This window comes from Arachis ipaensis, chromosome B9 (genome assembly GCF_059453495.1).
Source record: "Arachis ipaensis isolate K30076 ecotype BB chromosome B9, ASM5945349v1, whole genome shotgun sequence".
In the NCBI taxonomy this organism is placed as follows: domain Eukaryota; kingdom Viridiplantae; phylum Streptophyta; class Magnoliopsida; order Fabales; family Fabaceae; genus Arachis; species Arachis ipaensis.
This window is the reverse complement of record NC_142444.1, coordinates 121,072,526-121,097,382: the sequence shown is the minus strand read 5'-3', so window position 1 is coordinate 121,097,382 and position 24,857 is coordinate 121,072,526.

Below are 24,857 nucleotides of genomic sequence, written 5' to 3'. Positions count from 1 at the left end.
TATCGTTAAAAAAACGAATGAAATTCGATGGTAAATTATTTACTGACGGTATAAACCTCGCCGGTAACCAGTTATCGTCAGATATTTTCGTCCAATGGTAATTATCGTCGGATTTTGCAACGGATTACCTACCCGAAATATTATTTGGTTACCGGTAAATTTTTCCGCCGGTAACGTTAGCACTACAATATTCTGTTTTCCACACTATTACTGTCGAATTATGTCCTCGATAAATCTGACGGTAATGTCAATTTTTTTAAAAAAAATATTCTGACGCAACTTTTTTAAAATTTCTCCTTTTTAATTTTAATTTTAATTTTTTATTTGAATTTATTTTTCACACAATTAGTGGTCAAATTATATATAATAAAAATCAGTTATGTAATATTAAATATCAAATGTTCAAATAAATTAAAAGTCAAATAAGTCAAATACAATGAAACAGTAAAATAAAGCCCTAATCACTAAAGATCCTGGTAGTCATCGTCGTCATCATTCCTGTAGTCATATTGAGGTGGCGGAGAAGGCAACGATGTGTGTGTCCCACCAGCAGCACGGCTACAACCAATCGTACCGTTGCCATTAGCGTGCATCTAAGCCTGGTACAACGCCATCTGCTGCTCTATCCACTGAAGTCGCTCTAGCTGCTCCCTCCATTCCAGCCTGAGCTCATCCATGTCCGTCACGCATGTGAGGATTTCCTTATACCTCTCCCATGTCTCGTTCAGCTTTTGAGCCTGTTCGTGAGGGCTCTGGGTGAGCTCCTGCACCTGCATCCTCAAATCAATGTCTTCCTCAGAATCGACGACTCAACTGGTGGCAGAGGTGGACATGGAGGTGTGGAAGCTACTGTCGAAGAATGACCCCAAGCCGTATACGCAGTTCTTGTATGGCGCTGAGGCGGTCTCATGCCAAACCGCATTGGGATCAACAACTGAAGCAACAAAGCCACTGGAATCCTCCTCACTTTGTTGAGATTGCTAAGTTGCGGCCTCCGGTCGCTGTGTGTAGGACTCCTATGTAACACATGTTATTATGATTAAGATGATAGTTGTACAGTTAATTAAAAATTTTATATCTCAAGATCAGATGTTTACTCACATAATGATCCACAAATCACTGATAAGCAAATCTCTTTTAATTCTCCTTCAAAGTGTGGGTGTACTTGAAGGTCTCTGCCGATGTTGTAAGATCCAGAAAAATATTAACTAACTAATTAATTAATTTGAAGTGAGCTAAGAGGGTTTAAATCGTCTGGTCTGGGTTAAATATTTAAAATTTATAATTTTAAAAATTTACAGATAAAATCGGACTCAAAAAATTAATTAGAGCGCAAAAATATAAATAATTACGAAAATTGCATACCGACATTATAAATAACTGTACAAACTTAAGTCTATCCGGTACTTGATAAACCCCATTTTTAGGGTTTATCTTGTATTGAATTTAGAGTATTTTATCAACCTTTTCTCACATTTATTCAATGAAATAGCATAGTTTTATGATTGTCTCCTAAATTGTACTTAAGTGTAAAAACATGCTTTTTAGACCCTTAATTGGTTGATTTTAACTCACCTTTGATTCCACTAGATGCCTTGATATATTTGTTAGTGATTTTAGATTGAAAAGGCTAGGAATGATCAAAGGAATGGAGAGAAAAGCATGCAGAATGGAGAACACAGGAAAAAGCCAAAGATTTGGATATATTTATCCACGCGCACGAGCACTGTACGCACACGCGTGGATCGCGAAAACTCAATGGACGCGCACGCGTACTGTACGCGTACGCGTCGGTGGCCGCACATGATTTTTAAATAGAAAACATGCCCAGCGAATTCTGGGAAGCTGTGGGGCCCAGTTTGCAACCAACTTTGGCGCCAAAGTGCTTTAAAGGACCAAGGATTGAAGGGAATTGACATCTTTGCTCATTCATTCACATTAGGATTAGGATTAGTTAGTTTTAGAGAGAGAAGCTCTCACTTCTCTCTAGGATTAGAATTAGGATTAGGTTTAGGTCAATAATTTTAGATCTAGGTTTTAATTCATGCTTTTCTCTACTTCTACCTTTCAATTCTTTGTTGTTGCAATAATCATTCTTCTATTCTTTTGTTGTGATTTCCTTTATGTTGTTTCTATACTTTGTTGTAGATCTACTCTTGTTCCTTCTCTTCTCTTTCAATCCAATTTGAGGCAATTCATAATAATTGTGTTCCTTTTGATTGTTGTTGTTAATTCTTTGTAATAATTGTTGTTAGATTTCATTCCTGTTATCAATTTACTATGTTTTTCTTTTATTCCTTCTAAGTGTTTGATGAAATGCTTAGTTGGATTATAGTGTAGATTTTGTTCCTCTTGGCCTAGGTGGAGTAATTAGTGACTCTTGAGTTATCTAATGCCTTTGTTGATTGAAGATTAGAAGTTGCTAGTTGATTTGAATGTCTCTAAAGCTAGTCTTTCCTTAGGAGTTGATTAAGAATTGAGGAATCAAATTGATTCATCCACTTGACTTTCCTCCATGGTTAGAGGTTAACTAAGTGGGAGCAATGGACAATTTGTTGTCACAATTGAGGAGGATAACTAGGATAGGACTTCTAGTTCTCATATCTTGCCAAGAGCTTTGTTAGTTGTTAGTTTATTTCCTTTATGCCATTTACATTTCTTGCTTCTTATTCCAAAAACCCCAAAACATACCTTCAACCAATAACAAGACACTTTATCGCAATTCCTAGGGAGAACGACCTGAGGTTTAAATACTTCAGTTTATAATTTTAGGGGTTTGTTTTAGTGACAAACAATCTTTTGTATGAAAGGATTACTTGTTGGTTTAGAAACTATACTTGCAACGAGAATTCATTGTGAATTCTAAACCGTCAAAAATCCAATCATCAAAATGGCGCCATTGCCGGGGACTTGCAATGGTGTTATGTTATTGGTTATTGTACAAATGTGAATATTGTGAATAGGTTGCTTGTTTGCTTTAGTAGTTAGATTTTATCTCCTTGTTTTTGTGCTTTTCATTTTTTTTGCCTTTGCTATCATGAATTCTCACTTTGGCTATGTGTTTGGTTCTAATTGTGTTGTAGGAAATGTAAACTTCAATGATGACACTCATTATGGATGGAACCAACAAAGATGGGAGGAGCCTTAAGAAATTGATCACTTATAGGTATAATCACCATCCTAATATATGTCAATTCAATGGCTATGGTGAATATTCTTGTGACAATCAACAACCACCATCATGTGCCTATGAATCCTATCCTCAACATGAACTTCAACCATTCTCACAAGCCTTTCATTACCAAACATCTTCCTATGATCCATATCCATCATATGACCAATCACGCATACCATATTCTTATGACCATTATGAGCAAAAACCTCTAGCGCCACCACAACTTTATCATGACTATTGATGAGCGGATAATTTATACGCTTTTGGCATTATTTTTAGTATATTTTTAGTATATTTTAATTACTTTTTATTATATTTTTATTAGTTTTTAAATAAAAATTATATTTCTGGGCTTTACTATGAGTTTGTGTATTTTTTTGTGATTTCAGGTATTTTCTGGCTGAAATTGAGGGACCTGAGCAAAAATCTGATTCAGAGGCTGAAAAAGGACTGCAGATGCTGTTGGATTCTGACCTCCCTGCATTCGAAGTGGATTTTCTAGAGCTACAGAAGCCCAATTGGCGCGCTCTCAATTGCGTTGGAAAGTAGACATCTTGGGCTTTCCAGAAATATATAATAGTCCATACTTTGCTTGAGATTTAATGGTCCAAAACGGCGTTCCAAGTCAGCATAGAAATTCTAGCGTCAAAATGCCAGAACTGGCATGAAAGCTGGAGTTAAATGCCCAAACTGGCACAAAAGCTGGCGTTTAACTCCAAGAAAGGTCTCTACACATGAAAGCTTCAATGCTCAGTCCAAGCACACACCAAGTGGGCCCCGGAAGTAGAATTCTACACTAACTATTCTAGCTTACTCATTTTCTGTAACCCTAGGTCACAAGTTTACTATAAAAACTACTTTTAGTGATTCATCTTGTATCTCATGACACTTTACACGTTTCATATTATATTTCTGACGGCATGAGTCTCTAAACCCCATGGTTGGGGGTGAGGAGCTTTGCTGTGTTTTGATGAATTAATGCAATTACTGCTGTTTTCCATTCAATCACGCTTGTCTCTTCTCTAAGATATACACTTGTTCTTCAACTTGATGAATGTGATGATCCGTGACACTCATCATCATTCTCACCTATGAACGCGTGCCTGACAACCACCTCCGTTCTACCTTAGACTGAATGCATATCTCTTAGCCTCCTGATTCAGATAAGAGTCTTCGTGGTATAAGCTAGAATTATTGGCAGCCATTCTTGAGATCCGAAAAGTCTAAACCTTGTCTGTGGTATTTCGAGTAGGATCTGGGAAGGGATGACTGTGACGAGCTTCAAACTCACGAGTGCTGGGCGTAGTGACAGACGCAAAATGATTAGTGGATCCTATTCCAGCATGAGTGAGAACTGACAGATGATTAGCCGTGCGGTGACAGCGCATTTGGACCATTTTCACTGAGAGGACGGATGGTAGCCATTGACAACGGTGATCCACCAACATACAGCTTGCCATGGAAGGAGCCTTGCGTGCATGAAGAAGAAGACAGTAGAAAAGCAGAGATTCAGAAGATAGAGCATCTCCAAAACCTCAACCTGTTCTCCATTACTGCAAAACAAGTATTTATTTCATATTCTTTTGCTTTTTACAATTAAATATGAGAATTATTGATATCCTGACTAAGAGTTACAAGATAACCATAGCTTGCTTCAAGCCGACAATCTCCGTGGGATCGACCCTTACTCACGTAAGGTATTACTTGGATGACCCAGTGCACTTGCCGGTTAGTTGTGCGGAGTTGCAAAAGTGTGATTGTAATTTCGTGCACCAAGTTTTTGGCACCGTTGCCGGGGATTGTTCGAGTTTGGACAACTGACGGTTTATCTTGTTGCTTAGATTAGGAATAATTTATTTTTGTTAGTTTAGAGTCACTAAATTTGAGTCTTTTATTTGAGTTTAGTTTCATATTTTAAGTTTGGTGTCAATTGCATGCTTTTATTTTCTTTCAATTTTTCGAATTTGCATGTTCTTAGTTCTTTCTTGATCTTTAAAAATTCTAAGTTTGGTGTCTTCTTTGTGTTTTCCTTCAAATTTTCGAAAATTTGTGTTTTATTTTCTAAAAATTTTAAGTTTGGTGTCCCTTGTGCTTTTATTTACTTAAAATTTTTTCAAAAATTTGTTCTTGGTGTTCATCTTGATCTTCAAAGTATTCTTGATGTTCATCTTGACATTCAAAGTTTTCTTATTTGTTCTCTTTGTTTTGATCTAAAATTTCTAAGTTTAGTGTCATTTTGTTGTTTTTCTCTTTCCTCATTAAAATTCAAAAATAAAAAAATATCTTTTCCTTATTTTACTCATAAATTTCGAAATTTTGCATTAAATTAGTCAAAGATTTTCAAAATCATACATTTTTTTTAGTCAAGTAAAAATTCTAATATCAAAAATTGATCTTTTCAAATCTTTTTCAAAAATCAAATCTTTTTAATTTCTTCAATCATATCTTTTCAATCATATCTTTTTTTTTATAAATTACAATCATATCTTCTCAATCATATCTGTTTCAAAATAATTTTTAATCATATCTTTTTTATTGATAATTCCAAAATCTTTTCAATTAATTAATTAATTTAGTTTTCAATTTGCTTTTGTTTCATTTTCTTCTAATTTTCGAAAATCATATCCAAAATTTTTCAAATCTTTCTAATTAATTAGCCATTTTAGCGTTCGAATTATTTATTTATCTTTTTACTTTTTCTTATAATTTTTGAAACTTTTATTTCATTTTTCATTTATTTTGTTTTATTCGGTTACTTTTAATTAAAAAAAATTTAAAAATATAATTTAATTACAATTCATATCAATTCCCTTTTCTCCATCATGGACATAAGTGGAGATGAACAGTCCAGAAGGACTCTAGGATCATATGCTAACCCCATTACAGCGCATTTGGACCATTTTCACTGAGAGGACGGATGGTAGCCATTGACAACGGTGATCCACCAACATACAGCTTGCCATGGAAGGAGCCTTGCGTGTGTGAAGAAGAAGACATTAGGAAAGCAGAGATTCTGAAGACAGAGCATCTCCAAAACCTCAACCTGTTCTCCATTACTACAAAACAAGTATTTATTTCATGTTTTTTTACTTTTTACAATTAAATCTGAGAATTATTGATATCTTGACTAAGAGTTACAAGATAACCATAGCTTGCTTCAAGCCGACAATCTCCATGGGATCGACGCTTACTCACGTAAGGTATTACTTAGACGACCCAATGCACTTGCTGGTTAGTTGTGCGAAATTGCAAAAGTGTGATTGTGATTTCGTGCACCAACTATCATCAAGAACAACCTCAATCTCCACATCCGTACCAAGAAGAATCACCTTCCTACTATGAACCCTTTCTCCAAAATAATGAACCTTTCTATCCACCCCAAGCCCCAATAGATGATTCTCTCACCTTGTTACTTCAAGGACAAGCGGATATGCAAAGGAACACCCTAGAGTTTGTGACTAACTTGACCAAGGTAGTGCATACTTTAGCCTACCAATGCTTGAACGCTCAAGGTGCTTCTATAGCCACATGTGAAGAATCAATTGAAGATCATAGCATGAAGGAGAGATTGGAAACTCCGGTAGGAAATGAGGAATGTTATTTTGTATTGGAGCAACTAGAGGAAGCCATGATTGTTGAAAAAAAGGAAAAAGTGGTTGAAGATTTAGGAGATGCTGAAAGTCCATGGGAATGTAGCATCATGAAGCACTCTTCCAATAAGCTTGATATTGATGTTGAGGAGGGTGTGCAACCTCCAAGGCATATCATAGTTAGAGACTTGGAAGAGGTTTATCAAGAGATGGATTCAATCATGGATGAATTTCTTTCTACAATTGAATCCTTTCCTATTGGACATGAAGTTAAAATTATAGAAGAATGTGCACAACCTCCCATACCCTTGGTGAGCAATGAAGAAGAGAATGAATCGGAAGAGAGCTACCAAAAGGAAAATGTTAAAATTGAAGAAGCTTGCGAAGAGGTGGAGATAGTCAAGGAAGAGCACAAATGAGTGGAGCTTGCAAGATCATTGGGACTACCCCTTCCTAAGTCACCATCCTACACAACATTCAAGTGTAAAATTCTTATTCCTAAGCTTTACTTTCTCACTTGAATATGGTTTGATTGAAAATGATGGTCAACTTAGAGCTCTTTGTGGAGTTAAGAGTAGGAAAGAGTTGTGTAGTGGTTGGAAACATCACTCTAAGCTCATGACGGTTACATGCTCAAAATTCAAGAGCAATGGTTGGTGTGGAACCGAATTACATTGGTCTAGGAGAATGTTTGGATGCCTAATTGAGAATTTACAAACCTTGTCACTCGGATCTAACGATGGTAATCAATAACAAGATGGGTGCAAGAACAAGGTTTGGGACCCCGGAATTCAATTCTACAATCAACACTCTTGGGGTCTTGTTACTTGCTCGAGCTTACTTGAAAGCTTTATGTGCCTAATTTGGGATCCCGGTGCTCATTGGAGATGCAAACAATGGTGAGGATTCAAAAATGAATTCAAGCATAAGCCACCATAGCAAGGACCCCATCATAACTCCAACTTAAGGACAATAAACAAAAGTGCTAGGTGGGAGACACCCCACCATGGTAAAATCTTTTCATTTTTCCTTTTTGTACATATTGGTAAAAGTAGTTTAATTTCATGTTTTGATTAGTTTGTTGGGTTTAGTTGGTAGTTTAGTATGCTAAATAAGGTTTATGGTGTTTTGGTAGCTGTTTGGAGGTTTGGAATGCTTGGTTTAGTGCAAAAACATAGAAAAATTTTGAAAAACAGAGCACCATCCACGCGTACGCGCACCTCACTCGTACGCGTGCATCAAGCATTTTCGACCATCCACGCACACGCGTCATGCACGCGTACGCGTGGATTGAAAAATTCAACCTCCCAGCCAAAGACCCGAGAGTTGCGCGTGCACTGTGCGCGCATTGTGCCTGAGGCACAAACGAACTCACGCGTACGCGTACATGACGCGTATGCGTCACTCTCGAAATACTCCATCGACGCGCACACGTGACCCATGCATATGCGTCGCGTCCATTGCACCATCATCCACGCATGCGCGCCATGCATGCGTACACGTGGATGCCCCTTCCTTCACTTCACTTCTTTTCTTATCCTCTTTCCATTTCTTCCCTTCTCCTTTCTTCTTCCCTTCTCCTACCCCTCATCCAACACTTCCAAACGCTATCCCTAACCACTTATTTTAGTTAGTCAATTAGTTAGTTACTTTAATTTTCATTTTATTTTCTATTTTTTTCATTATAAGTGTTAGATTATTAACCGTGTTTACTATCTCTTGCTGCTGATAATTAATAAGATGTTAGTTTAACATCAATTTTTGTTGATTTCAATTGTTGGATTCCTTGATTGAGGTTATAATTTGCTACTTGGTTTTGAGTTTTTTCATACTTAATCTTGTGAATACCAAGTGATGAGAATTACCATCGAGCTTGTAACTCTTCTTGAATTGCATGATTTGGCCACCATGTAATTTGAATCCTTTTCTCGATTAGGTGATTTCTTGATGGATGTTGTGCATTTATCTTAATGCATTGTGCTTCTTGATCATATGCATCCATATGTGTTAGCTTGAATGCTCTCATACTTCTTTAATGCTTGTTTTACCTTATGAGCTTACTTAGAGTATTTCAAGTACACTAGGATGAGTGAAGTGCATGCCTCTTTGTGACATAGTTTTTATGCAAGTGTGTATTCAAGACCGCATGCATCTTAGACTCACACACCTACTCTCCTTAACGTCACACTAATCCACTCACTCAATTCTAGTGATTTACCTCATTCCAACAATGTATGCTTCCTTGCTTTTGTATTCCCTCATCTTATGGTGTTATTTCCTGTCTTCATGAATGATGCACTGCAAGCAAAAACAGAAGCAGAAGAAAGAACACGCAGCATCGGTTGACCTAGCAGCTGAAGGTAGCAATCCAGAGAGTCGCCATACCCCCTTGCTCATCTTTGAGTGCACCGAAGATGGTGCAAACTTTTAAGTGTGGGGAGGTCATCCGACCAATCGGCGATTTTGGGTGACAAATTTCTAATCTCAACACTTTTGCATTTCATTTTAGGTCTTTTAGGATTTTTGTTGTGTTTTCTTAAGTTTGCATATATATAACATAATAAGTTTAGTCAAAATAATGAGATTTTTCTCAAGATTTCTATCTATAGGGCATCTCAATTGATTTGAGTGAAAACTTTTCATTGAACTTGTTTGAATTATATATATCTTGTGGATCATATTTTTGAGCTAAGAACACACAAACTAGTGAGAATTGAGCCTAATAGTGTGGTTACATCTTATAACCACTTATTTTCCTACTTGTGTGCATTATTCTCTTTTTATGATTGAAATCTTTGATTTGTTTGATTCTTTATGTCTATTATTTTGTGTATTCATGCATTTATATGATTGAGGCCATCATTTCATTTAGCTCACTTGTCCAAAAAGCCTTACCTTTTATCTTCCATTGTTAGCCAATTTGAGCCTACGATTAACCCACTTGTTCTTAATTTAGCACATTACAAGCCTTAAAGTGGAAAACAATAAATGTCCTTATTTGGATCTTTGATTAGCTTAGGCTAGTGTGTGTGTATCATTCAAGTGTGGGAAAACTTGGGACATTGGGTGAGAAAAAGGATAGTTTTGTGTTTTTATTAAAGATATTGGGAATTGGGTACATGCTCATGTATTAATCAAATGCTAGACCTTGTGCATTGATGTTCTTGTATATAGTTTGAAAGAAAGAAAAAAAATGGAAAAAACAAAAGAAAAAGAAAAAAAAATAATATGGAAAAGAAAAGAAAAAATAAAAAAAGAAAGAAAAAGAAAAAAAGAAAAGAAATAAAAAGGGACAAAATGCCCCGAAGTAAAACAAAATAATAAAATCAATGCATAAGTGTTGTGAAATGGAAAGGAAATGCATGAGTATGTAAAAAAAGTGAAAAATAGGTAGTTAGGCTAGAACTTAATTGTATAGGTTGTCATAGGTTAGGTGGGAACGTCTAAGCTTATCAAAGATTCAAATCTCAAGTCCACTTGACCAAATATGCATCCTACCTTGACCCTAGTCCCATTACAACCTATGAAAAGACCTCATGATAATTGTATGCATACATGGAATAAATGTTGATTGTTAGAAGAAAAACAAATCTTGGAAAGCATGATTTGGGGAGAATTGAGTGAATTGACCCTAAACACTTGAGCGAATAGAGTGCAAACACATCCAGTGAGGGTTCGATTGCTCAATTACATGTCTCACCTAGATTCATCTTTTCTTGCAAGTTTGAAAAAATATTTAATAACTTAATTCAATTGTGGGTTAGACTTGCTAGTCCTTAGCCCTTGTGCATATATGCTTCTTGGGAATTGATTTATTTTGACCAAGCAATTGCATTCATTTAGATAGTTGCATATAGGTAGATTGCATTTAGCCAGTTTACATTGAATAAATGTTGATATCCTTTATTTTATTCTTGGTATAGCATGAGGACATGCTATGGCGTAAGTGTGGGGAGGTTGATAAACCCCGTTTTTAGGGTTTATCTTGTGTTGAATTTAGAGTATTTTATCAACCTTTTCTCATATTTATTCAATGAAATAGCATAGTTTTATGATTGTCTCCTAAATTGTGCTTAATTATGAAAACATGCTTTTTAGACCCTTAATTGGTTGATTTTAACTCACCTTTGATTCCACTAGATGCCTTGACATGTTTGTTAGTGATTTCAGATTGGAAAGGCTAGGAATGGATCAAAGGAATGGAGAGAAAAGCATGCACAATGGAGAACACAGGAAAAAGCCAAAGATTTGGATATATTCATCCACACGCACGCGCACTGTACGTGCACACGTGGATCGCGAAAACTCAATGGACGCGCACGCATACTGTACGCGTACGCGTCGGTGGCCGCACGAGATTTTTAAATAGAAAACGTGCCCAGCAAATTCTGAGAAGCTGTGGGGCTCAGTTTGCAACCAACTTTGGTGCCAAAGTGCTTTAAAGGACCAAGGATTGAAGGGAATTGACATCTTTTTCTCATTCATTCACATTAGGATTAGTATTAGTTAGTTTTAGAGAGAGAAGCTCTCATTTCTCTCTAGGATTAGAATTAGGATTAGGTCTAGGTCAATAATCTTAGGTCTAGGTTTTAATTCATGCTTTCATCTACTTCTACTTCTCAATTCTTTGTGTTACATTCATCATTCTTCCATTCTTTTGTTGTAATTTTCTTTATGTTGTTCCTATACTTTGTTGTAGATCTACTCTTGTTTCTCTCATTCTCTTTCAATTCAATTTGAGGTAATTTATAATAATTGTGTTTCTTTTGATTGTTGTTGTTAATTCCTTGCAATAATTGTTGTTAGATTTCATTGTTGTTGTCAATTTACTATGCTTTTTTTATGCCTTCCATGTGTTTGATGAAATGCTTGGTTGGATTATAGTGTAGATTTTGTTCCTCTTGGCCTAGGTAGAGTAATTAGTGACTCTTGAGTTATCTAATGCCTTTGTTGATTGAAGATTAGAAGTTGCTAGTTAATTTGAATGCCTCTAAAGCTAGTCTTTCCTTAGGAGTTGATTAGGACTTGAGGAATCAAATTAATTCAGCCACTTGACTTTTCTCTATGGTTAGAGGTTAACTAAGTGGGAGCAATGGACAATTGTGGTCACAATTGAGAAGGATAACTAGGATATGACTTCCAATTCTCATACCTTGCCAAGATATTTGTTAGTTGTTAGTTTATTTCCTTTGCCATTTACATTTCATATCTCTTATCTCAAAAACCCCAAAACATACCTCATAACCAATAACAAGACACTTTATCACAATTCCTAGGGAGAACGACCCAAGGTTTAAATACTTCGGTTTATAATTTTAGGGGTTTGTTTTAGTGACAAACAATCTTTTGTATGAAAGGATTACTTGTTGGTTTAGAAACTATACTTGCAACGAGAATTCATTGTGAATTTTAAACCGTCAAAAATCCAATTATCAGTATTGCGTATGAGAAAAATAAAACTGTAATAATAACCAGAAAAACATTTAAAAAAAAAACCGAAATATTTATCTTAAAAATTTTAACCCTAGGTGGGGCCAATGGGTGAAAGAACAAAAACGCCCCTCACCCACTTAACATAAAAATGTGACTCTTCCCTAATTTCACACACTCTACCAATTTGGAGAGGGAAGCACAAAAGTGAGAGAGAGGAGAAGAGAAAATCTAAGTTCACTATTAACATCTCCATTTAAATTCGCTTTTCTCTCAATTTGGAGCTCCGATCAAAGATCTATTTATGGCCACGCGATCGCCTCATCATCCTCTTCAATTTTATCTAACTTTTGTAGTGGCAACCTCAAGAACTTTAGCCCATTTTTCCATTCCATGTTATTTTTGAGTTTGGGGATTGAAGTGTTGAAAATTTGTGATTTTGATACTTTAGGAGAAGCTCAAATACAATTTCTAGTTAAATTTTGACCATGATTATGTGGAGCAAGGTAAGAAAACTAAATCACTCCATTATCCCTGATTTTGAGTGAAAGTCCTAATGTAAATACTTGATAATTGAAGTAATTAGATTGAAATAGAGTAGCTTGGATGCTTGGTGTGAATCTGGGGTAATTAATAAATACTTAACCCATAAACTAATTATTATTTAAAGAAATTAAAAAATTAAATTTCATAATTTAAAAAGGTAAAAATAATTAAAATACGAATTTTGACACTAATTTTAAAGATTTTGACCCAAAGTTGAGCCAACGAACTAGATCAGGTGAACCAGGCCTAAGTGGGCTCAAGCCCACACACTCAACCCATGTATGTAAGCTCCAAATCAAACATTCCCCCTTTAATTCATGTGAATCATGCTACAAGGGAGAAGAGGATATGAAGAACCCTAACCCACTTTTCATTCCAATCTTCCATCTCCCATAACTTTCAATCCGAAGCTCTGATTGACGATCCATTTATTGTCACGTATTTATTTTGTTGATCTCTTTGATTCTAGCCCAACAAAGTGGTAAGAAATTCTAAATTTTGTGCCCAGTTTTCACCCCTTCAATTTTTGCAATTTTGGTTTTTAATATTGAGAGATTTTATAATTTTAATGATTTAGGGGTGCTCTAGTGCGAGAGATAGCCGGGTATTATTTAAATACTCAGTGGATAATGGTAAGGAAATCCTAACCTTTGTGAATTGGTGAAGTAGGAAACCTTGTATTGATTATTGTGAAATTGTGTGAAATTAGATTATATGCATGTGAAATTGGAGTCAAATGGAAGGTCTTGAATTCTTGATTTGGAGTAATTGTGGTTGGGCTAACTGAATTGGAGCTTGGAACCTTTGGAGGCTTATGTGGAGAAGGAGATTTTGAGGTATTGTGGCTTGGGGAGGAATCGGCCAAGGTATAGTTTTGGTTTCTAGTAGATAATATGTAGTGTTGTGTGAAAACTTAGGCTAGATGATCGTAGGATAAGTTCAATTGTATGAATTGATTATTTGAGTCAAGACTTGATTTAGTATATGGATAATAGTTGAATTTGGTGGATTGATGAATGTATTGAAATGATTGTGAGTTGATTAAGAAAGTGAGAATGTATGTTGATATTTAATGTTGATATTAGTGGTAATTATGAGTAGAAATTATTGATTTGATTAATGAATTAGGTGCTATTGTGTTTGTGAAGTGATTGATAAGCTTGTGATAAAGGTTAAGAGTAATTGGTATGGTTGTGGTTGGGATTTGATTGATTTTAAGTTGAGCATTTTAGGAAAAACTAGAGGATTTGATGAATTCAATGAAAAAGTTGAGTTTAATGAGAATTGTTGAATGGAATCGATGAATTTATATGTTGGAAGGTTGTGGAATAGTTGAAAAGTATGTGAACATGATTTAAGAATATTGAGACTAATTTGGTTGTACAACAATTGGTTTTGAATTGAGAGTTTTGGCAAATTTGAGGTTTTAAACTTTTTGGTAAAAACAAAATTTTGACCAACTTTGGTGGGCTATAACTTAGCTTCTGAACTCCAAAATTTTGTGAAACTTATTTTGAATAAAAATTAGATTTGTGAAGTTTATAACGTTCGAAAAATGGGTTAAAAATAATTTTTTCAAAAAAGTTATGCACGTTCGAAGTTGGGTGTGTAAAACTGGTTTTCTGTAACTTAACGGCTTTTTGAAGGATTTTCTACTCATGCGTACGTGACATGCCACCCGACATGAGCATTGGGCTCTGCTCATGAGTCTCGCTTTTACGGACATGTTATGTGTACGTAATTTTGGCAATTTTCACACTCATGCGTATGCATGAGGCATGCGTACGCATGATCAGCCAGCTTTGCACAAGTTGCGATTTTGAGTTTTAAACCTTTTTTCTAACTTTCCAAACCTCTTTAACACTTGTTTAACATCCGTTAGCGAGTTTTTAAGCCTTAGAACAAGAGCGAATAGATTAAATAAGTCGAGGAGATATTGGGAAAGATTTGTAGAGCGATGACTAAATATTGAGATGTTAGTAATGTTGAGTGTCGATTTTATTAATCTTTCCTTCACGGGATCCTAATTATAATATCATCCTTCTATAATTATGTATGTGTCATTCTTTTAGGTTTTGTGATACCTCACCATCTTTGATTTACGACTTGCGTAAAGCTCTGTATAGTGAGATGTTACAAATATCGCATCACAATCCAACGATTTCGACTACACATGTTGCATTGAAACAATATGTTAGGATGCCTACTAATGATATGTCAAACAATATAACTAAGTTAATAAGAAAATTAGAGAAACTACATACTAGCCTGCCTTAATCTTCATGAAGGTCGCTGAGCTGCTGGTATACTTGGAAAACCTAGCTGATGTCCTGTTAGCTCTGTTTGTGAGACGCCGATGCCTGAACCCCTCATCGATCTCCCAATGAACATACAAAGCCTTCTTGATTTTCAGGCGAAGCTAGGAAGTGAGGTGGTCGTGGGCTAATTAAGGATGTAAATTATCAAGAATTGATAATTCAATATATATACTCGGGCTAATTAATCACAATTTAATCACAACTTAGTGAAAAAATTTATTTAATTTGCATAAGTATCAATTGTAAAACAATGACTACAAAACACAAACATTACACTAAAATCCTCATAACAAATATACTTGAATTTTTTATGATTTTACACTCAAAGTTCTATAGTGAGATTCATGTCAAAACACAAGATGAGAATATTATAATAGTAGATAGTGAAGATAAAGCTGCAATGAGATTGTTTTATCAAGCTATTTATAAGGTTAGAGATGAGATGGTGAAGAAGTTTTAAAGGAGAAAGAATATTATATAACCTCACTTACAAATTTTAAATACTCGCTGGAATTCACAACTTTGCAAAAATCTTCACACTATTTGGATATTGGTTAAATCCAACTTTTTGATTCAATGTTGATGAGTATGAAAAACATAAGCTCACAATATCTCCATATTTGCAATCTAAGTTGACTATGAGATGAGATATTTAAAAATGTTGAAAAATATTTTGAAAGACAATCTGCAATACGTGAATAAAATAAAGTGATGCAACGTAAATTTTTTATTAAGTTTTGCCTTTCATCATTGTAAATTATGATTGTAAATATATTGTCTCACCTTATGTTAAGATCAATGGTGAAAATCTCATAAAGTGGAGTATTAAGTCTGTAAGAGTTGGTCATTCATGTTTTAAGAAAAAAACTTGCAGTTCTTCAAGTTATGAGTGAAATTAAAGTATTTTTTAATATATTCACATAAAGAAAAGGAATCAATTAGAGCAACAAAAGCTTAATGAGCTTGCTTTTATTTATTATAACTTGAGGCTAAAACTATAACACCCTCACTATCAAAATATCACGCTTTTAGTTGCGTCACTCTGATAGCAAGAAGTCGACGATTTTGTATACTTAATAATAATGTAGGAGCCTTTGACTCGAAACCGTATTGCTGTTTTCTTTGAAAAACCGAAAAAATACTTTATCTTGAAAACAAACAAGCATATTTTATATACAAAACTTATTACATAAGTAGCTTATAAATATAATGCACGTACAAAACATACAACTCCTATCCCTCTTACAATATTATAATAACAAAGGCAAGGGAAGAAAAATTATTTAACTAAAACAACAACATCGTATAAACAAAATGCAATAAAACACTTCATAAGCTCCTTCATCCGATTCCTGAAAAGGTAAAGCTGTAGGAGGATGAGAACCTAACCACATGATCTCACAATGGATTTCCAGAATTGTCATAAGATGATACGTGTAAAGAAAAGAATATAGTTCAAAAACAGTGATTTTCATTTGTCTTATAAATATTTTAAAATATCACAGTATTTATTTATCCAAACTTAACATTTACACCATACTTATAAGAATTCCAAATAAGTTACTTTACCATATCATTTCAAAGCATATCCCGGGATAACCTAATCAAACTTACCAATTGTAACACCCTCACTACCAGAATGTCACGCTTCCGGCTGTGCCACTCTAATAGCAAGAAGTATTACGACTACTTTATATACTAAATATTAAAATAGGAGCCTGTGACTCGACACCGTATCGCTGATTTCTTTGAAAACTGGAAATAAATACTTTATCTAAAAAAAAACACATAGATTCATATACAAAATTTCTTACCTAATAGCTTATAAAATAATATACATATAAAACACAAAACTCCTATCCCTCTTACAGAATTGTAATAACAAAGACGAGGGAAGAAAAATAATCTAATTAATACAACATCATATAACCCAAAACACAGTATAACTATTCATAATAGTTCTTCATCCGATTCCTAAAAAGGTAAAGCTGTAGGCGGTGAGAACCTAACCACACGGTCTCACCACGGAGTTTTAGAATTGTCATAAGAAGATATTTAATAAGAAAACTGTTTTCAAGCTCAGTGATTATCTTTGCCTTATGAATCCTTTTAAAAACCAATAGCTAATCGTTCAAAATCTTTTCCAAGAAACAATGTTTAATCTTTCAGAAATCCAAAACCTTTCTTTTCTTATAAGAAAATCTCAATCAGAAACCAACCACGCAATCAAACAACACAATCATCAATTCAGCACCAAAGTTCATTCTCAAATGTAGCACACTAGGACAAACACAAGCAAGACAGATAAGAAAAGCACATGTTTAGGTAGCAGTTATAGCAAATAATTCAGGTAGCAGTTAAGAACAGTTTAACAATTAGGCAAACCAAAACAAGTTCAAACCCCAGCAAAACATACAAATGCATATGATGCATGCCTGTCCTATGGCTAATGAACTCATCTGTTGGTTATCCAGCCAACCCAATAAGTCCAAAAACCTTAGACTATCCCCCGACGTGCATCCCCAAGAGTCTATGCATAGATTTTTATCAAATAATCAATATTGCTCAATGGGGGTTAACATTCCCGGGAATTTATAGTGCCCAGTCACCCTTACGTCGTAGGGTCAATAGAGTATCGAGTTTTCAACCTGGTACACATGGTGGCAAGCCACAGTACTTTACCCAGGGAACTCATGTCTCAGATAATTCAAATTTATAAGCCATATGGATAATTCATTCAACATTCATCGACATCTAAGTCATTCTCAATATCATTATCATTCGTCAATCCATATCTTATTTCCAAATTCATTCAAAAGTCATATTTCAAAGTCAATCCTCATCATCCTTCTTCCTATTCTGTTCATCAATAATCCCAATTCAAAACACAATTCTTTCTTTGATAAATAAATCAATCTTAAAACATATAAAGTTTAAAACCAAATCTTTTCAGATAATACTTTAAAGAAACTTCCGATTTCTTAAAATTTTGGCAGCATCTCCTCTAAAACTCGGACACTGCCACCCTCTTCGGGTCCCATCCAAACATTTCTCAAACCTTTCCTCAACCATTTCCAAATCTCAATCATTTTCTGAAATTCAACTAGTTCCAATATCAAATTATTTTCAAATCGAATCAATTTCAATAATAAAACTCTTTTTAAAATCAAATCAGTTCAAATATTAAATCATTTATAAATTCAGACTAACTCAAAATCAAACCGCTTCCAGCATCAATTTAATTTCATATCTCAAATTATTTCCAAAATCAATTTATTTATATTACCAAGTAAACTCCAAAACCAAGAAAAAATCCACTTTTCATAATAATCAAGTAAATAACATTTCAAACCGGTCTTTTATCAACCACCATACACCACTCACGCAATCAAGCACCCAATAATCCAGTCTAACAAACCATCACATCCACAAGACAAATATAATCACAGAAGTATATATTTTTTCATCAATATCTACTTATAACAACTATGTAATATAAAATAGATTTTAAAAAAACCCCTATCTCGACTCGTCGAAACCATAACCCAAACGCATCACAGAGAATCTTTTCCCTCAGCCCGCAACAACATAGCCTCAATCATAGTTCCTTACTGCTTCTGCAACATCACCCGCAACTTTAATCATGATATAAAATAACCAAAATTCACCCCTAAAGCACAAGCGTCACAAATTCTTTAATAACGTATAGCAGAAAAACAACTAAACTAGTTTCTTTTGAAGAGTAAAACAGCTTACTGAGATTGAGGATAAGTGGGGGAACGAAGTCGCAGGGCTTCGACGAGGTCCAACAGCGATTAGAACTCCGGTGACGGCGGCTGTGACAACATGCAATAACGACAACATTACAGAAATTCAAAACGGAAACTAGAACCAAAAACACCCTTACCGACAACGGACCTCGATGACAAAAGCTTCATCCACCGGCCACAGAGGCATACCCGGCAGCCAGAGGCTCCAGCAATGGTGGATATGGCGGCGACGGGTCCTCCAACAGCGGCAGAACGTGATAGCTTCTCTTCTCTCTCTCCTTTGCTCCCGAGCTCGCTCTCTCTCTCTCTGGCTCCGCTATAAGTGGCGGTAACCGACCCCATGACGAGGACGGCGACGGCACGAGTACAACAGCGGTGGCGACGGGCTTCACCGTGAGGGCAATGCTGGCGACGCAAAAAGCAACTGGACGCGGTGGTTGAATTTCAGCTCGACCTCAGATCCCGCTCTCTCTCCTTCGTGCGTCTCTCCTCCCCGCGCGGTCTCCTTGGCGCTGGCGCAATCGGCGTCGCAACGCGACGGCAATCCTGAGCGGCGCGGCGGCTCCCTCGCGGCACTCTCCTTCTCTCTCAGACCTCCTATTTCCTCTGTCAGCAGCGGCGGCGACGGTGGCAGTGGCACCCACCGCGCCGCCTTCCCTCGTCCCTCTTCCTTCGAACTACCCCCTTTATTTTTTCTTTCTTTCTTCCATGTTTCCATGTCTCCCTCTCTGTTCTTTCCTTTCTTTCATTTCTTTCTCTCTTCCTTTTTTTTTTGGTTTTTGTTGAAGCAATTAGGTATTAGGTTAAGGGATTGACGGTGGGGTGGTAAAAGGTTAGGATTAGGGTGGTTTAGGTAATTTTAATAAAATTAGGGATATAGAGTATTAATTAAAAACCTAATTTAATCTATTAAAATTATTTTGAAAATATTATTTGATTATTAATTTACTAATTATCTTTTAATCAAATACTTTAATTTAAAATTAAAGATAATATAATTAATTTTCTTTGTTTATAAAATTAAAGTATTAATTTCTAGAATCTCAATTATTTAACTAAATTGTATAAAATTCTTATTCTTTTACAACTGTTAAGCTGTATAATTTAAATATAAAAAATTATTCAATAATTATAAAATTAAGAAAAATTTCTAATTTAATTGTCAAAACTTGATTTAATTACTTTTAATACAATAATTTCTAAAAATAAAGTCTTTACTGAATTAATAAATTGAAATTAACTCATAATAATATTTTTCAAAAATTCTGGTTCTTACATCCTACCCACTTTATAAAAATTTTCGTCCTCGAAAATTAAAATAATACATAAGATATTGCTTACTTTTAATACTTTACTTTTGAATACTTTATAAAAGCAAGAAGTCTTGGTATATATATAAATTTTCAAATACCGAATAAGCCATAAGACTTAGATATAAAAGAAGAAGGTGGCGTAAAGCATAAACTACAAGATAGGCTGATAATAAAGAGGTTATATGGTGTCAATACTTTACCAAAACTTGAAGAAATAGAATAAAGTACAAATTTTTCAAAATAGGCGTTTGCAAAGACAATGTGGTCGACAGGCTAACGCTTTTGTTCCCTTAATTAATCAATCACTAGCTACTTTCCAAGTCGCTTATCACTCCGTTTCAAGTTCACTCGAATATCCAACGTCATTTTCAACACTTTATCTTATATGAAAAAGCTACTCAACTTCCATTCCTTTTGAATTCTCATCTTTATCCACGCTCAACCATTAACTTTGGCTTCCAGCTAACTCACTCGATGTTTTAAACTCACTTGTCGTCAAGCGGCTTCTAATCAATCGATCTAATTATTTCAAAAACTTTAATAATCTGACACTCACTTAAACACGTCAATGCAATGACACTATCTCATGTTACTCCGATCACTTAGCTAACTTATTACAAGTTATCATGTATGCATCGAGCTACTGTAAATTTAAACCTCCTCTTAACAACATTTTTTTGCCGAATACAAATGTCCTAACTTGCAACGTCTCGGACTTTCAAGATTCACTCCTCATCTATCAGTCGTTCCCTAAAGAGCTAACACATCGGTTTCTACCTCTAAGGACCACGTGTGACATTAAGATAAGCGTGAGTACTATTCGCAGGAAGAGAAGAATAAGTGACAAAGATATGTTTCTCATGAATTTGGAAGGAGGTGTAAGTTTGCAACTAAGCAACGATGTACAGGTACGAAAAAATATTTTCAAAAAATATTATGAAAAACCTAATATCAACAAAACCCCTTTCACGTAAAACAAGACTGCACAACATCATGTGACATCAGGCACTTACAAACTTCACCTTCCGCATCCACTTATCGTGTCCTAAGAACTAACGCATCGCTTGCTATATCTAAAGGTCGTACATGTCACTAAAACAAATCTCGAGTTTACTCAGAAGGGTACAACACCTAGGAAGAACAAATCAAACAACAAGGACAACATTCGCATGAAATCGAAAGAATGAATAGAGTCACAATTTAATAGGGATGCGCAATAATAATGAAATATTCTAGAAGGAGAGTCAATTTACATCCTTGCGAGGAGATCTGAATCAATGAGCTTCAATAAGAATGATGATGAGCGGATAATTTATACGCTTTTTGACATTGTTTTTAGTATGTTTTTAGTAGGATTTAGTTAATTTTAGGGATGTTTTTAATAGATTTTGTGTTAAATTCACATTTCTGGACTTTACTATGAGTTTGTGTGTTTTTCTGTGATTTCAGGTATTTTCTGGCTGAAATTGAGGGACTTGAGCAGAAATCAGATTCAGATGTTGAAAAAGGACTGCTGATGCTGTTGGATTCTGACCTCCCTGCACTCAAAGTGGATTTTCTGGAGCTACAGAACTCGAAATGGCGCGCTTCCAATTGCGTTGGAAAGTAGACATCCAGGGCTTTCCAGCAATATATACTAGTCCATACTTTGGCCAGGAATTGACGACGTAAACTGGCGTTCAATGCCAGCCTTCTGCCCAAATATGGCGTCCAGCGCCAGAAAAGGATCCAAAACCAGAGTTGAACGCCCAAACTGGCACAAAAACTGGCGTTCAACTCCACAAATGGCCTCTGCACGTGCAACACTTAAGCTCAGCCCAAACACACACCAAGTGGGCCCCGGAAGTGGATTTATTCATTAATTACTTACTCATGTAAACCCTAGTGACTAGTTTACTATAAATAGGACCTTTTACTAGTGTATTAGACATCTTGGAACGCATTGTTCTTAGACCAAGGGGGCTGGCCACACGGCCATGCCTAGACCTTTCACTTATGTATTTTTAACGGTAGAGTTTCTACACTCCATAGATTAAGGTGTGGAGCTCTGCTGTTCCTCAAAGATTAATGAAAGTACTACTGTTTTCTATTCAATTCTTCTTATTTCTCTTCTAAGATATCCATTCGCACCCAAGAACGTGATGAAGGTGATGATTATGTGTGACGCTCATCATCCTTCTCCCTTATGAACGCGTGCCTGACAAACACTTCCGTTCTACATGAATTAAGCTAGAATGAGTATCTCTTAGATCTCCTAACCAGAATCTTCGTGGCGTACGCTAGAATGATGGCGGAATTCAAGAGAATCCGGAAGGTCTAAACCTTGTCTGTGGTATTCTGAGTAGGATTCAATGATTGAATGACTGTGACGAGCTTCAAACTCGCGAGTGCTGGGCGTTAGTGACAGACGCAAAAGGAGGGTGAATCCTATTCCAGCATGATCGAGAACCGATAGATGAATAGCCGTGCCGTGACAGGGTGCGTGAGCATATGATTCACTGAGAGGAGGGGATGTAGCCACTGACAACGGTGATGCCCTTGCATACAGCCAGCCATGGAAAGGAGTAAGACTGATTGGATGAAGATAGCAGGAAAGCAGAAGTTCAGAGGAACGAAAAGCATCTCCATTCTCTTATCTGAAATTTCTACCCATGATTTACATAAGTATCTCTATCCCTATTTTATTAATTAATATTCGAAAACCACATAACTGTTTTATATCTGCCTGACTGAGATTTACAAGGTGACCATAGCTTGCTTCATACCAACAATCTCCGTGGGATTCGACCCTTACTCACGTAAGGTATTACTTGGACGACCCAGTGCACTTGCTGGTTAGTTGTACGGAGTTGTGTCCACACATAGTAAAGAGCCATAATAATGATTCCATACAATAACAAAGAGTACTACTTTTACATGGAACACAATTTCGTGCACCAAGTTTTTGGCGCCGTTGCCGGGGATTGTTTGAGTCTTCGGCAAGCTTTTGGTCCGGTAACATCAGTGCCAGATTCCCTTTTGATCCGGCAACAGCACCAAGTTTTTGGCGCCGTTGCCGGGGATTGTTTGTGTATGGACAACTAACGGTTCATCTTGTTGCTCAGATTAGGTAATTTTCTTTTTATTTTATTTTCAAAAATTTTTCAAAAATCTTTCAAAAATTTTCCCAATTGTTTTCGAAAAAAATTAAAAATGTTTTCAAAAAATTTTTATTCAAAATTTTTAAGAATGAATTCTAGTGTTTCATGAAGCATGTTGAAGCCTGGCTGGCTGTAAAGCCATGTCTAAATTTATTTGGACTGAGGCAGCAATTTGTTATCAAGAACAAGCTAGTTATTGCTAATCCACCTGCTACTGTTCCTGATCTACCTGCTGAAGCTTGGCTGGCCATTGGCCATGTCTAGTGTTTTGGACTGGAGCTTTCTTTGAAAGCTTGGCTGGCTAGTGAGCCATGTCTAATTCCTGGACTGAAGCTTTAGACTAACAATGCAAGATTCCTGGAATTCATATTAAAAATTTTGGAATCCTTATTTTTTTCATATAATTTTCGAAAAATATAAAATAAAAATCCAAAAAAATTAGAAAATCATAAAAATAAAAAATATTTTGTGTTTCTTGTGTGAGTCTTGAGTTACATTATAAGTTTGGTGTCACTTGCATATGCATCTAGCATTTTTCGAAAATATCATGCATTCATAGTGTTCTTCATGATCTTCAAGTTGTTCTTGGTAAGTCTTCTTGTTTGATCTTGATGATTTTTTGTTTTGTGTCTTTTCATGTTTATCATATGCATTCTTGAATTCTTAGTGTCTAAGCATTAAAGAATTCTAAGTTTGGTGTCTTGCATGTTTTCTTTGCATTAAAAATTTTTCAAAAATATGTTCTTGATGTTCATCATGATCTTCATAGTGTTCTTGGTGTTCATCTTGACATTCATAGCATTCTTGCATGCATTCATTGTTTTGATCTAAAAATTTCATGCATTGCATAATTTTCATGTTTTTATAAAAAGTCAAAAATCAAAAAAATATCTTTCCCTTTTTCTCTCATCAAATTCGAAAATTGAGTTGACTTTTTCAAAAATTTTTAAAAATCAAATTGTTTCTCATGAGTCAAATCAAATTTTCAATTTGAAAATCTTATCTTTTTCAAAATCTTTTTCAAAAATCAAATCTTTTTCAAAATTCTTAATTATTTTCAAAAATTTTAAAAATATTTTTCAAAAATCTTTTTCTTATTTTTAATCAAATTTTCGAAAATAACATAATCAATTAATGTTTTGATTCAAAAATTTGAAGTTTGTTACTTGCTTGTTAAGAAAGATTCAAACTTTGAGTTCTAGAATCATATCTTGTGATTTCTTATGAATCAAGTCATTAATTGTGATTTTAAAAATCAAATCTTTTTCAAAAACTAATTTCAATCATATCTTTTCAAAAATATCTTCTTATCTTATCTTTTTCAAAAATATCTTTTCAAAATATCTTTTCTAACTTCCTAACTTCTTATCTTTTCAAAATTTGTTTCAACTAACTAACTAACTTTTTGTTTGTTTCTTAACTTTTTCAAAACTACCTAACTAACTCTCTCTCTCTAATTTTCGAAAATATCTTCCCTCTTTTTCAAAAATTTCTTTTTAATTAACTAATTATTTTTATTTTTTATTTTTGATTTCAAAAATTTTCGAAAAATACTAACATTTTTCAAAAACTATT